General features: G+C 40.0%; 1 protein-coding gene across 7 annotated transcripts in view; it reads right to left on the bottom strand.

Moving 5' to 3' along the window:
- The window catches only part of ATP8A1 (ATPase phospholipid transporting 8A1), a 233,177-nt gene that overhangs the window by 61,020 nt on the left and 158,576 nt on the right, over positions 1-13,581 (bottom strand). The gene's annotated exons all lie outside the window — the stretch shown is intronic.

Genomic DNA, 13,581 nt, shown 5'->3' with positions numbered 1-13,581 from the left:
ACCAAAATTACATAAATATTAGAACACTTCCAGAAACACATCGATTACTGGAATGAACAGCCACGTATATAGCATCTTCAAAACTATACTTAGCATATGGTACATAATGAAACATTCAACTACTTCTAGGTAAGAGAACTGTGTTATTCAAATGACTGATGAGTGAGTGCTTTCCTAGCCTCCAAAAGCAACATCTGTTGATATACTGTGCAGTCAGAGGCAACAAGGGGACCTTATAATACAGGGATTGAGTCTACAGAAATAAAATGCAGATAGCCTTTTCACAGGGCAAAAAGGGAAAGTAATTTTAAATAAGATGTCCTTCTGCAACGCATTTTAGATGCAAACATTTTTTCCCCCCATAATCATGGTTGTTATAGATGAACTACTCCTGTCTCCAGTTTCAATGGTTCTGATAATATTTTAAATAGGGACTGATTGTATTGATAGTGTATATTTGAATACGCATTTATGTGTGTGTGTTCACAGACACTCCAAACTACTAACTGGCAAATGTACCTTATAAATACCCCAAAAGGAAAAAAAATTCCTGATAAAAATCTTTATTATAGTATCAACACCAGAGAATAGTTTGTCTACAATGCTACTGTTCATTTTCTTTCTTTCCTTTCTCTTTTTCTCCCTCCCCCTTTTTCTTTCTTTCTTTCTTTCTTTCTTTCTTTCTTTCTTTCTTTCTTTCTTTCTTTCTTTCTTTCTTTCTTTCTTTCTTTCTTTCTTTCTTTCTTCTTCTTTCCTTCCTTCCTTCCTTCCTTCCTTCCTTCCTTCCTTCCTTCCTTCCTTCCCTTTCTTTCTTTCTTTCTTTTTTTTCTTTCTTTCTTTCTTTCTTTCTTTCTTTCTTTCTTTCTTTCTTTCTTTCTTTCTTTCTTTCTTTCTTTCTTTTCTATTTTCTCTCTCTCTCTCTCTCTCTCTCTCTTTCCCTCTCTGTCTCTTCCTTCCCCTTCCTTCCTTCTCTTCTCTTTTCTTTCATCATCTAGTATCTGGAACCCAGCTCTAGACTCAGCCCAGAGCAAATGTAAAATGCTAGTAAAACTGAATAAATGGCAATTTTGCAAAAACAAGAAATTCATCTCATTATCTCATTATACTAACACTACAACTCTCACTCATTTTTTTATTTTTTATTTTTTTTATTTACTGTTTGCTGTCAGGAGGCAAAGTCTGTTTAATCTGCTCTGTATCTAGAATGCAGAGGAAGTACATAAAGGATATTGCATTCTCCAGGTTTTCTCACATGGATAGGAAAAACACATGGAAAATTATTAGGTGGAGAAGGAAACATACCACCTTTTCAAGGGAAAGTGGGTATAGTCCGAATGGCTTAGAGCCAGATGACAGGGGGCCTCTGCATGTCAGGATAAGAAAGTTTGAATATCACAGCTACTAGCTCTAAGCAACAGAAGGTGTTAATTAAAAAGATTTTGAGCCAAAAAAGAGCATGGTAGAAGCAGTGCATTAAAAATATTAATTTGGATTGCCCCCAAAATGTATCTTTTTTATATATGTAGATACCTACATCTCTCTCTACATATGTATCTGAACTGAAAAGAAAATGAAAAGAAAGGACATATGGCTTGGGTGTGGGGTTTGAATGGAAGTGGGATCAGAGATGACCCTGAGGTTTCAAATGTGAGTGACTAAGAAAATGATGGCCTAAACATCAACAGAAAAGGCAGGAATATGTATAGAGGAAAGGTCTCAGGAAGTTATAGACACTTGGAAGTTTAGAGAGCATTGGGATATCCTAGTGGCATCATTAACTATACTGACTGAAAAGTCAGAACTAAGCTTGGAAAAAAACTCAGAGCTGGGGATGTGCATTCAGGCATCACTCCCTTATTAAGTATTTAAGTGATCCTTTGGTATGTGGTGAAATTTATATGGAAGAATATTTTATTTTATTTTATTTTTTATTTTTTTTAACGTTTATTTATTTTTGAGACAGAGAGAGACAGAGCATGAATGGGGGAGGGTCAGAGAGAGAGGGAGACACAGAATCTGAAACAGGCTCCAGGCTCTGAGCTGTCAGCACAGAGCGCGACGCGGGGCTCGAACTCACAGACCGCGAGATCATGACCTGAGCTGAAGTCGGACACTTAACCGACTGAGCCACCCAGGCACCCCTATATGGAAGAATATTAAGAGAAGGAGAAGAGCCTTCTTCTTAGGGCCATCCTTCTGCCCGTTATTAATTTAAGAACTTTCACTGACCTGACCTACTGTACCAGGAGTTAAATATTATGAGCCTTTACATAGGACAGTGGTCTATGAATTCTTGCTCCAAGGAGACAAAAAGTGCTAGAGACAGAAATCTCTCCTGCATGGGACAAGGTCCAGCGACCTCTTTCTGTCTAGGGAGCCTTGCCTATAGGAGTGGTGTGGTCCAACTGGGAAGCATGTCTACTCCAGAAGGCCAAGAGTGCTTCTCCTTCAGGTTCTGCTCTTTTGCGACCTTGCTCTCAGAGTGGTAAGAGCTATGGCCTCCATCCATCTCTTCCTGGTTGGAGCCTATATGAGCACTTGCTCTCTTCTCTTTTCTTGTGACTCTGAGTAGGTAAGGAAGGGTTGGAACTCCCTTAGGCTGTAAGAAAATCAGCTTGCCTTTCCTTTCTTCCTTCCCTCCCTCATTCTTAGGAATTCTGTCCTATGTGGATGGGTTTCACCAAAGAATTGTCTCTCATCTTATAAATATCTAGTAGAAGAGGAAACAAGTGGTAGTGTTGGCTACTGCCCGAAATTGAAATAAAATCCTGAAGATGCCAGGAGCGAAAGAAGCTTGGTAAATTTGAGGGTCACAATCAGCAAAAATCGATGAGAAGCCTTTGGAGAAAGACAAAGTGCTGGATACCTGTCAGAAGGTAAATGAGTAGAGGCAAAGAGTGGTGTTCCAGGGCCGTAAATACACAAACAGGCAGGGAAAGCTTTTCAGATGCACCGTTCATTCCCTGTGGTGTCCCCATGGAAGCCCAGGCTGACCAGCGTCAGGGAGGTGAGAGTGGGCTGCATGGAGCAAAGGGGTTCCTCTCTCACTGTAAACACTGTGGCTTAGGCTTAGAGCTTGTAGAAACTCAAACTCCCCCAAATAACATGTTGAAAGACACCCCAATTCTTGGGAGTATCCACAATGCCCTAAAACTAAGACCCCAGGAAAATTCCCATCTCCTACCTTGGGACAGGAAAGTTGGAACCATTTGGTCAACCTCAGGGCATGGAGCCAGGCAGGGACAGGTGCCAATGATGTGGGTGTGTTAACAAGGCCTTCAGTGTTACCTTATGCAGGTAATCTCACCAAAACATGGCTGCCTCTAAGAAAAGCAACACTTGGGTAAAGGAATGAGGGGCAGGGGACAGGGATTCACTAAGCTCAGATGGAGCCCTGTCTCCAATTTTACCGCAAGTTAGGATGTAGCTTTCATCTTTCTCCCAAAGGACTTTGCTGCTGTTAGGGAAAATGGGGGAAAAAATCTCACAGGTAAAACAGGATATCATGAGCACAAAAGGAAAAAAAAGCCTTATAATGACTTATAAGGAAATAGAACTGGTATAAAAAGATATAAGAATTTTGAAAAAGTATGATTAAAAAAACAACAAAACCTTGGAAGAATTTGGGAAAATACTGAAAACATGAAACCAGAACAAGCAGTTATAGAGGCTCAGTTGGCTAAGTGTCCAACTTCAGCTCAGGTCATGATCTCATGGTCTGGGAGTTCGAACTCTGCATTGGGCTCTGTGCTGACAGCTTGGAGCCTGGAGCCTGCTTTAGATTCTCTCTCTCTCTCTCTCTCTCTCTCTCTCTCTCTGCTCCCCTGCTCTCTCAAAATCAATAAACATTAAAAAAATAATAAGACAAAAGAAATGAGGCCGACATAGTAATAATTATAATAAATATAAATAGGTTAAATTCACTGACTGAAAGAGATTCTCAGGTTATATTAAAACAAAAAACAGAAAACAAATTCAGCAATATGGTGTCTAAAAGAGACACGCTTTATAACAGGTAATAATAACACTTATTTGCTCACTATGTTCTAACTTGTTTTAATTCATTCAATTCTCAGAAGAACCCTATAAGAGGTTACTATTATTGTCATTTTACAAATGAAGACACTGAGGCACAAAAAGATTATATAATTTAAGGAAAAAGAGCAAGTAAGTGGTGAAGCCAGGATTGAACCCTAAGCAATGTGGACTTAGAGACAGTATTCTTAACCACTATATTATACAGAAGGATTGAACATAATGGTTTAGAAGAAAAAAAAAAAAGACAAAGCATATATAAAACAAAGGAAAGCCAGGTTAGCATTATTAATATAACATAAAACAGAATTTAAGGCACAGAAAAGGCAATGATGGTCAGAGAGGAATCTTTTTTTTTTAAATGTTTATTTTTGAGAGACAGAGAGAGAGAGAGAGAGAAAGGGAGAGAGAGAGAGAGAGAGAGAGAGAGAGAGAGAGAGAGAGAGAAAAAATGTGAGTGGGGGAGGGGCAAAGAGAGAGGGAGACACAGAATCCAAAGCAGGTTCCAGGCTCTGAGCTGTCAGCACAGATCCTGACGCGGGGCTCAAACCCATGAACTGTGAGATCATGACCAGAGCTGAAGTTGGACACTCAACCAACTGAGCCACCCAGGCGCCCCAGAAAGAAACCTTATGTATGATTTCTCACCAGAAATATTCGATTAGGCCATAAAAAACCCCAGCCGACAGTTCAGTACCCCTATTCTTCTTCAGTGTGCTGCTTTTCTTTATAGCAACTATTACCAAGGATTTCATATAAATCTATCTGATATATAATAAATCAACTATGACCATTTATACACACAATCATACACAGTAATTATTACCTTTGAATATATATGTGTAATGATTTTATTGAACAACAGCTACAATGTGAAGGCAGGGATTTTCCTCTTGTTACTGCTTTATTTATAGAACTTATACATAGCAAACATAGCGAGTGCTCAAAAAATATTTGCTGAATGAATGAATGAATGAATGAACTTCAAAAGCAGAAATCTAGAGAGGTAAGTAGTTATATTAAGAGATGCTAGGGGTGCCTGGATGGCTCAGTCAGTTAAGCGTCTGACTTTGGCTCAGGTCATGATCTCGCGGTTCGTGGGTTCGAGCCCCATGCTGGGCTTTGTGCTGACATCTCAGAGCCTGGAGCCTGTTTCAGATTCTGTGTCTCCCTCTCTCTCTGCCCCTCCCCCACTCACACTCTGTCTCTCTTTATATTAAGAGATGCTTAATCTCCCTAGTAATCAGAGAAGTGAAAACAACAAGGTGCTTTTCAACCATCAAATTGACAAAGTTATAAATTCAGGGACGCCCAGCGTTGATGTTAAGGTGCAGAAACAGCAACCTTCTCACATAAAGCTGGGAATGCACACTCTGAGTAGAGCTGCTTTGGAGCAATGCGGCAATTCTGATTGAAACAAAATATAGCCACAGCCACACACTTCCATTGTTAAGTATATATTAAAAAAAACACTTGGCATGGTTATGTAGAGAGGATATTCCCTTTAGCACTTTCCAGGGTAGCAAAGGTTTAGAGGCAACTTATATGGCCATTGCTATGAGCATAAATAAAATGATGTATATTATTATGATGCATTAGATAACAATGAGCAGTGGTGAGAAGAAATAAACTTGCTTTCCATCTGGTAACATGGATCGTCTCCCAACTGTAGAAAAATTAAAGAGGCAACAAATTTGTGCTGGAGTATTATAAATATAGATCTCTCATTTCAACACACATATAACCATATTATGTATTTTTCACAGTGGCACACATATACAAATAAAGTGTGGCATTTGGAAGGGAACATGTTAAATAGTTAAGAATGTTTTCCTAAGGTGGAGTGCGGAGGAAGTGGCATGTAGGGCAGAAGCTAAAATAATGCATAAAAATCAAACAAGAATTTGCTTCACTTTGGCTTTGGACCACTTCCAGCTTAAGGGGAAGGCTAGCTTGTGCCCCTTCCCGCCTGGTCCCGTGGCTGGAATTGTCCTTTTGCATCTTGCTGGCACATCCCCCTAGAACAGAGGGGAGGCATTTTGGTGACAGAGCAGGATCTGATATCTGTGGTCCTAGTTCCTCATCTATCTCCTACTGAGACACATAAATATCTATTGACACTTCATTCAAAAACAAATTGAATTCTGGAAATTCCACATTTTAACGGTTTTTCTTGAATCCCAGGACACAGAGAAATTTAATGGACCCTCTAGAGTGGCTGTATAGCTGTCACTACGGAAATAATGTCAGTCATTTTTGAGGAATCATGGAGAAAGGGAAACAGGCAGGTGGAGAGAGACTGGCAAATGTCTCAGTTTTCCAGAAAAGAGAGCTGGAAATTACAGCCTAGGGAGGTTGGAGTGAACCTCATGGATGTTCTGTCAGAATGTCTCCCGCTTATCATTCATTCACGAGCCACAGACACCATGCAGGGGTCAATAGACTATAACCCCAGGGCCAAATCTGGGCGGTAGCCTGCTTTTTACATAAAGACTTATTGGATCACAGTCACCCCCTTCATTTATATTTTGTCCAGAGCTGCTTTCACGCTATCGTGGCAGAGTTGAGCAGCTGTGACATAGACTGTATAGCCCAGAAAGCCTAAAATACTCACTATCTGGCCCTTTACAGAAAACGTTTGCCCACTTTTGCTCTATGAAATACTCCCTTCCTCTTGGAAAATACTATCTGGAACCACCTCCTCTTTCATGCCTTAACTTAAAAGCTTATTATATCCATTTCTCGTCTCTCCGTCTGCTTCCTTGGTAATATGCCTCTTGTTTTGCAAGATCATTTTCCTCTAGGATGTGCTCTCTTCCTTCTCTTTACTCCATGCCCTACAGCTGTTCAACACTCATGGCTTACATCCTACCTGGTCTTGACTCTTGAAGCCCTAGCCTGGCTCAAAATGCCAAGCCTCTAATTGCCCTAAATGGGGATGGCTCACATGGGTTTAGTAGAAAGAAGGTGATCACTAGAAACCCTATGGGTTCAAGGAGAACCAGTTACACCAAAGTAACTCTGCTTTCCTTTCCCCCACAAAATCAGGTCAGTAGACAGATTGAAGAAATATTGTAGGTTCCATATACCATGTCCTTAACAAATCGGAAAATGAAGCCCTTTATTCTATCACCATAGAACTGAAAGAGAACTGTACATAATCTATTAGGTGGATTTGTTTTTGAAGACACATTAGAGTGCTGACTATTGATTTATGTAAAGCTTTAGGGAGGCCTCAGTGGAAAGCTGCAGAGTCTGTACTTAAAAATTGCTGAACAGAAAAGAATCATCAAGAATTTGAATGTAGTTATGGAAGATACGTACACTTATTCCAAGTTAGCAAGATATAAAACAGAAAAAGACTGAAACGAGTAAGATAGCATTTAAGAAGCATGATCATGGAAATCAAGATAGCACTTACTCTTGGGAGGATAATAAAGCTACAGGGAGGGGAGCGTGCGGGGGCTTCTGAGGTGCTGGTTATGCTCGAGTACTTGATACAGGAGTGTACTTGCTTCATGAAAATTCACTAAGTTGCATGCTTATATTTTATATACTTTCCAGTACAAGTTAACTCTATTTTACTGGAGTTATATGATCTGCAGTTCTAATCGGTGTCTGTGCGTGTATGCGTGTGCACGTGCGGCTGTTGGGTGATGGTGGTTTATCTAAACTGATCATATCTAAAACTATATAATGTTGAATTGTAGTGGAATTCTGAAGTGTTGAGATTTATTAATATTTTACTGTCAAATATGGACTTCCCTGGTGGGGAACTGTATAACATAAGTGGCTACCAGATGGTACCATGGCCTTATTATTTAACATTACCCAGGAGAGGTAGAGTAGCAAATGAGACAGACAGGGCTGAACAGCTTATTATATGATGTTAAAGCAAAACATGGGCATTTTATGAAGTTATAAAACTTATTCAGCATGTCCTCTTTTAGCCATACATGTATGAAAGAAATATTCTCTCAACATTTCCAACATTTATTCATATTTTCTTGGAAGCAAACACGGGGTTGACATTCATTAACAGTTTGTAAGTCTTCTCAAAGCCAAACATCTGCTTGGCATCCAATGGTGTTCACAAACTTTTTTCTTTAAAGGAATGTCTGTTGAGCATTTATTAGCTTCATTTGTGCTTTATGACTACCCTTTAAGTGCAGAACATTTATTTAGGGAAATCCTTCAAGTTTAAGACAATCCCAAAAGATTCAAGAAGCAGATCTGTCTTGACCCTTTGCTTAATGCAGTCATGCTATGACAGAGTCTTCAAAGGGTCCCTTTAGACCTTTTCTAGGAGGACCGGTTGATCAGACCAGGGTGAAAGGTTTTGCCTGGAATGCCACTCCTGAGTGACGACTCTCACTGAAGTCAAGTGTGTTTTTTTCTTTTCTTTTTTTTTTTTTTTTTAAATGCACTATGGGGAAAATGGCCCAAAAGGGGGTTAAACTTTGATTAGAGATGTTGCAAGTCGGGAAAAATGCTTACTTCAATTTAACTTCTGCTTTTCAGAAGACATAAGTACATAAATTATGTAGAAGAACGGTGATTACTAGACAGTCTAAAAGCTGGAGGCTCTAGGCCAATTTTCAACCAACTGTCACAGAACATAAGTTTCAAAATATGTTTAAGCTAAACTGACAACTACAGAAAAAATGTAAAATTCTTTGAAAGGCTGGGTTATGTGAACTGATGAGGATCTCAGAAACCACATGCTATTTAACACACAGCAATACTTCCCTGCAACATTCCCACCCTCTTCTGGAGGGAATATTGAAAGAGGTAGAACAGATGCTTCCACAAATTAAGCTGATCCAAGCGGTAGACAGACCCGTCCCAGCATAGAGTGGCCCACAGAAGAAGGGTTTGTCCAGAAAGTGAAAGGGCCAGGAGAGGTCCTCTGGCCCAGCGGCTTTCAAGCTGGAAGGAAATAACTGAGGAAGGCGTGTATGTGCACGGCTCTCCCACGGCTCTATGTCAGAGAAGCTCTACTCTCTGCAGCTTAGACCTCCAGGCTCTGTGTAGGATTTGAATCATTGCTATGTGCCAAGCTCTTCTTTTTACAGGTCACAAAACCAAAGCCAGAGAAATTCCACTAGGCAGCCAAAGTGCCAGAGAGGTAAAATTAGAACAAGAATTTTATGAATCCTCAGATAAAATGCCATTATATGTACCAATTCTGCAAGCTCTAAGAACTTAGGGCATAAAATGTTGGTAACTGAGATGAGGAATTATTTATCTGGTACAGTAACGTTGCAGAATAGGTCTTGATTTCCGCTGGGCACAGAAATCTCCACAAGTCTTGGAGCAAGCCTTTCCCTCTCCTACCTGTGTAAGAGTTTTAGGGAGTCTGTGAAGCCCCTAAAATGGTGAATTCAATTTTACATATTTGTGTATATGTGTATTTTGTGGGAGTGGTGGTGGGGGGGTAGGGGGCGAGGGCTGTTGAAAATGATGCAGAGTTTTCACGTTCTTCAAACATCTGATCCCACCAAATGATGGAATTGGTGCATTTGAGCAAGGGAAAAGAAGGAAAGAAGGACCACAAGGAGTTTATGTTTATAACCAGGAAAACTGATCAGAAACTCCTCTAACGTTAGATGCATGTTTCCTATTAAACTATTCAGGTTATACAGGTAAGTGTACACAGAGGTAAAAAAAAAAAAAAAAACAAAAAAAAAAAACCTGCATGGTATCTATAAAAATACAGGACATGTTGGGCAGATAAAAACAGATTTCATTTTACTTCTTGGGTTTTACATACTTAAAAAAATTACTTCAAGTATAACATGAAACCTTCCCTTTGTAAACCAAAACCAGGACTCCAAAGCCCTGAATAATTTTGGAACGAGGGGATTATTTCTGTCTCTGAATAGTCCCTTCAGAAAATGGCAGTGAGTGAGAGATATAATGACTACTGACTGAGAACAACTGTTTCTTTCAATTCAACTGTAGGCTTTTCAGGAAAAACGCTCATCTTTGTAACTGTGTCAATTAGGCAAACACCGAAAACTGCCTTCTGCCCTCTCTGCTGATAATGTCAGGGAAGAAAGTGGCTGATGTAATCCTGAAGGTGGAACTAATATTGAGAGCCTCATTACCCATTACGGGAAGGCTTTCCTCTCCACTTCCACTCTAGCTGTGGCTCAGAGCAGACTCTGGATGATTTTCACGTGAGGACTGACCAAAAAAAAAAAAAGAATATCAGAAAATAGTTGGGCGGGGAGAAACCCATAAAGCCAGAATGAACACAAACAAATTTATGAAACAGTACTGTATTTTGAAATAATATTCAGTATCTGTCTGGAGTGTATGTTCTAATAGCGGAAAATAGAGAATTTCCTGAGGCTGGGAGATTGTCATCTTCTGGGAACCTGGAGTGCCACTTGCATTTAATGGTAAAGAAAGATCTACAGAATTGCCCACCTATTCCTCACAAGTGACAAAAGCGTATCATGGAAATTGTACTTCAAGGTTAGTAAGCTGAATGAGAGGAATACGGTCTGCGCCACTGGATAAAATGCCAGGAGGCACTAGGCGGCCAAGAAGGTGAACAGACATAACTACAGCAGTGGCACTGATGAATTCTCAACACCAGACTGGAAGTGGAACCACAGTCCTTAGGGGAAAAGAGCGAGTATGAAGGCACTCAGAAGAAAAAGCTGAGGAAAGATATTTTACTTAAAAAAAAAAAAAAGCCCTAAAAACTCTAAATAAAACCCAGTGTCTGCATAGGGACCTTCAGGTCCTCAAACATGCATAAAACAGGACGGAGGGAGGAAGGGGCCACACACATCTTTATAAGCTCAGTTTCAGAGCTGAGTTGCACGTGCATGGCAGAGTGTGATTCCCTCCCAGGGACCTGGGCCCAGAGGAGTCCTGAGATCCATGTGACTTGTGAGCCATCCAGAACAAGGATCTCGGGAGAGAATTTCACAAGCTCACAACATATTTTTTCTCCCTTGACTCCGCTTTCTAGTGTTTCTCTCCCTCTGCTATTGTTTAATTTTGTGGTTCAACTTTTGGAAGAATGGTGGGAGGTACTGTGTTAAGCAATGCTCTAAGAATGAGATCAGCTGCAGGGACTGCATTATGAGAACTGGCCTCCCACAGCTTTCAAAGCAACTGTGATTCTACTTAAAAGGAAAAAAAAAAAGGATACATGGAGGAGAGCAGGCAGGAAGTCTTATTCATCCTTGTAGGTGCGGCCCATCTGCTCAGCACACAGTAGGGCTAGACCAAGGGAACCGATCACTGAATCTAAAGAGCTCTGTATTCCGTTTTGTTTTCAAGCAGGAGCCAACAGTCATATCACTTAATGTGCTTTTGAGCAATCTTTTGTTGATCCTTGTGATCCCATTAGTGAAAGTGATTAACAACTAGATCTGGCACACAATTATCCTGATGGAAGGGTGTCAGAGTCGAACACTACTAAGACTTGGTCAAGAGATTAGCAAGGAATCAAGAAAGGTCACTGGAAAAAGCAGATTTTTAAAAAGGATGGTGATAGCAAAGTGCAAATGAGACCATCAAGATAAATTAATCTCTAATTCTTTCTTCGTGATTAAGCAGAAAGCCTGAATATTACTAATATTAAGTATGTACAACATGCTATCCAAGAGCTGTTTTACAGCAACATTTATCAATACATACCACAGTGAAGAAAAATAAATGACTAAAGTAATACGATTCCTGGAGTAAGCACTTTTAATTCTCTGAGTATAATTTCATAGGTTGAAAATGATGCTTTATAAAAGGTATTTATTAAGTTAGGTTTAAATATGTTTCACAAAATAGGTTCCAGCTGAAATTTCGGAAATATCTACAAGGCATGGCTTATAAATGTGGAGGCAGATTATAGGCAGGATATTTAAGAGAATAAGCCCAGACAAAAAAGGTTTAAAAAGCATAACCTTCTTTTATCAGTAAATATATATTTTAAAATAATAATAAAAGAAAATAGAAAACATTTAAAGATAATGTTAAAAGAACAAATTCTGAGAAATTCTTCAGAAGCCTTGCTAAGATTTCATCTCCCAGGAGGAGAAACACTGGAGACACTGCCAACTGGACCTGGTGTGACCAGCTGGTAAGACTCAGTAAGTGGACGGCAAAGAGGAAAATCCCTGGGTTCCACGGTGAAGACACTGGGCATAGTCATGAATACATTAAATTAATTAATTAATTAAAAAATATTTATTTGAGAGAGAGGGAGAGAGAGAGAGAGAGAGAACACGAGTGGGGGAGGATCAGAGAAAGAGAGAGGAAGAGAGACAGACTCCCAAGCAGGCTCCATGCTATTGGTGCAGAGCCCGACTTGGGGCTTGCACTCGTGAACTATGAGAACATGACCTGAGCTGAAACCAAAAGTCGGATGCTTAACTGACTGAGCCACCCAGGTGCCCCTTATTTATTTATTAAAAAAAATTATTTAATTATTTTTTATTTTAGAGAGAGGGAAAGGGTGAATGGGGGAGAGGGGCAGAAGGAGAGATAAATAGAATCTTAAGCAGGCTTCATGCTTAGCATGGAGCCCAACGTGGGGCTCCATCCCATGATTCTGGGATCATGACCTGAGCCAAAATCAACAGTTGGATACTTAACCAACTGAGCCACCCAGCTGTCCCATGAATATTCTTCTTTCCTTCCTTCCTTCCTTCCTTCCTTCCTTCCTTCCTTCCTTCCTTCCTTCCTTCCTCCCTCCCTCCCTCCCTTCCTTCAAAAAATTTTAAGGTTTATTTATTTTGAGAGAGAGAGAGAGAGCACAAGCAGGGTAGGAGCAGAGAAAGGAGGGAGGAGAGAGGAGAGAGGTGAGAGGTGAGAGGTGAGAGGAGAGAGGAGAGAGGAGAGAGGAGAGAGGAGAGAGAGAATCCCAAGCAGGTTCTGCGCTGTCAGCACAGAGCCTGATGCGGGACTCAAACTCAAGAGCCACAAGATCATGAACTGAGCCAAAGGCAGACACTTAGCCGACTGAGCCACCAGGTGCCCCATCAATACACTTTAAATTTTAGGATATAGGGGAACAATGAAGACAAAGATATGGGGAAGATTTTTTGACAAGAAGTTTGGGAAGGACTGGAGTGAATAGTTTACAAAAATGTAGTTCTATGGATTCAAGCCTTGATAACTCAAAACAGATTCTAATTTAGGAAATGGGCAATATCATAAATTACAGGAAAGAGGAATGTACAGTCAAGAAACAGTCTTGAGGAAAATGACCAAGCACCTCCCATCCTGCCATTTCCTAAAGTTAAGTCCTTGAAGCAGGATCTAAGATTGATGTGTAGAAAAGCGAACATTTACAGAAATTACCAAACATGGAAATGTAGGTAAATAACTGATTTTGAACACAGGAGATGGCAATTAACTTGTTGATTCAAATTATGAAAAATAATTACTAATGATCACTAAGACTCTGCTACTAAATTCTATTCCAGGTTGTAAACCTTCAGTCTTGAGTGAGTGAAATAACAAATAACCTGACATTTACAAATTCTGGATAGAATCTGGAAGTTCAAAAATCAAGAACTTAGGAGC

Source organism: Felis catus, chromosome B1 (assembly GCF_018350175.1).
Source record: "Felis catus isolate Fca126 chromosome B1, F.catus_Fca126_mat1.0, whole genome shotgun sequence".
Lineage (NCBI taxonomy): Eukaryota > Metazoa > Chordata > Mammalia > Carnivora > Felidae > Felis > Felis catus.
Note: the sequence above shows the minus strand (reverse complement) of the source record. Positions and strands in the feature narration are given on the sequence as shown.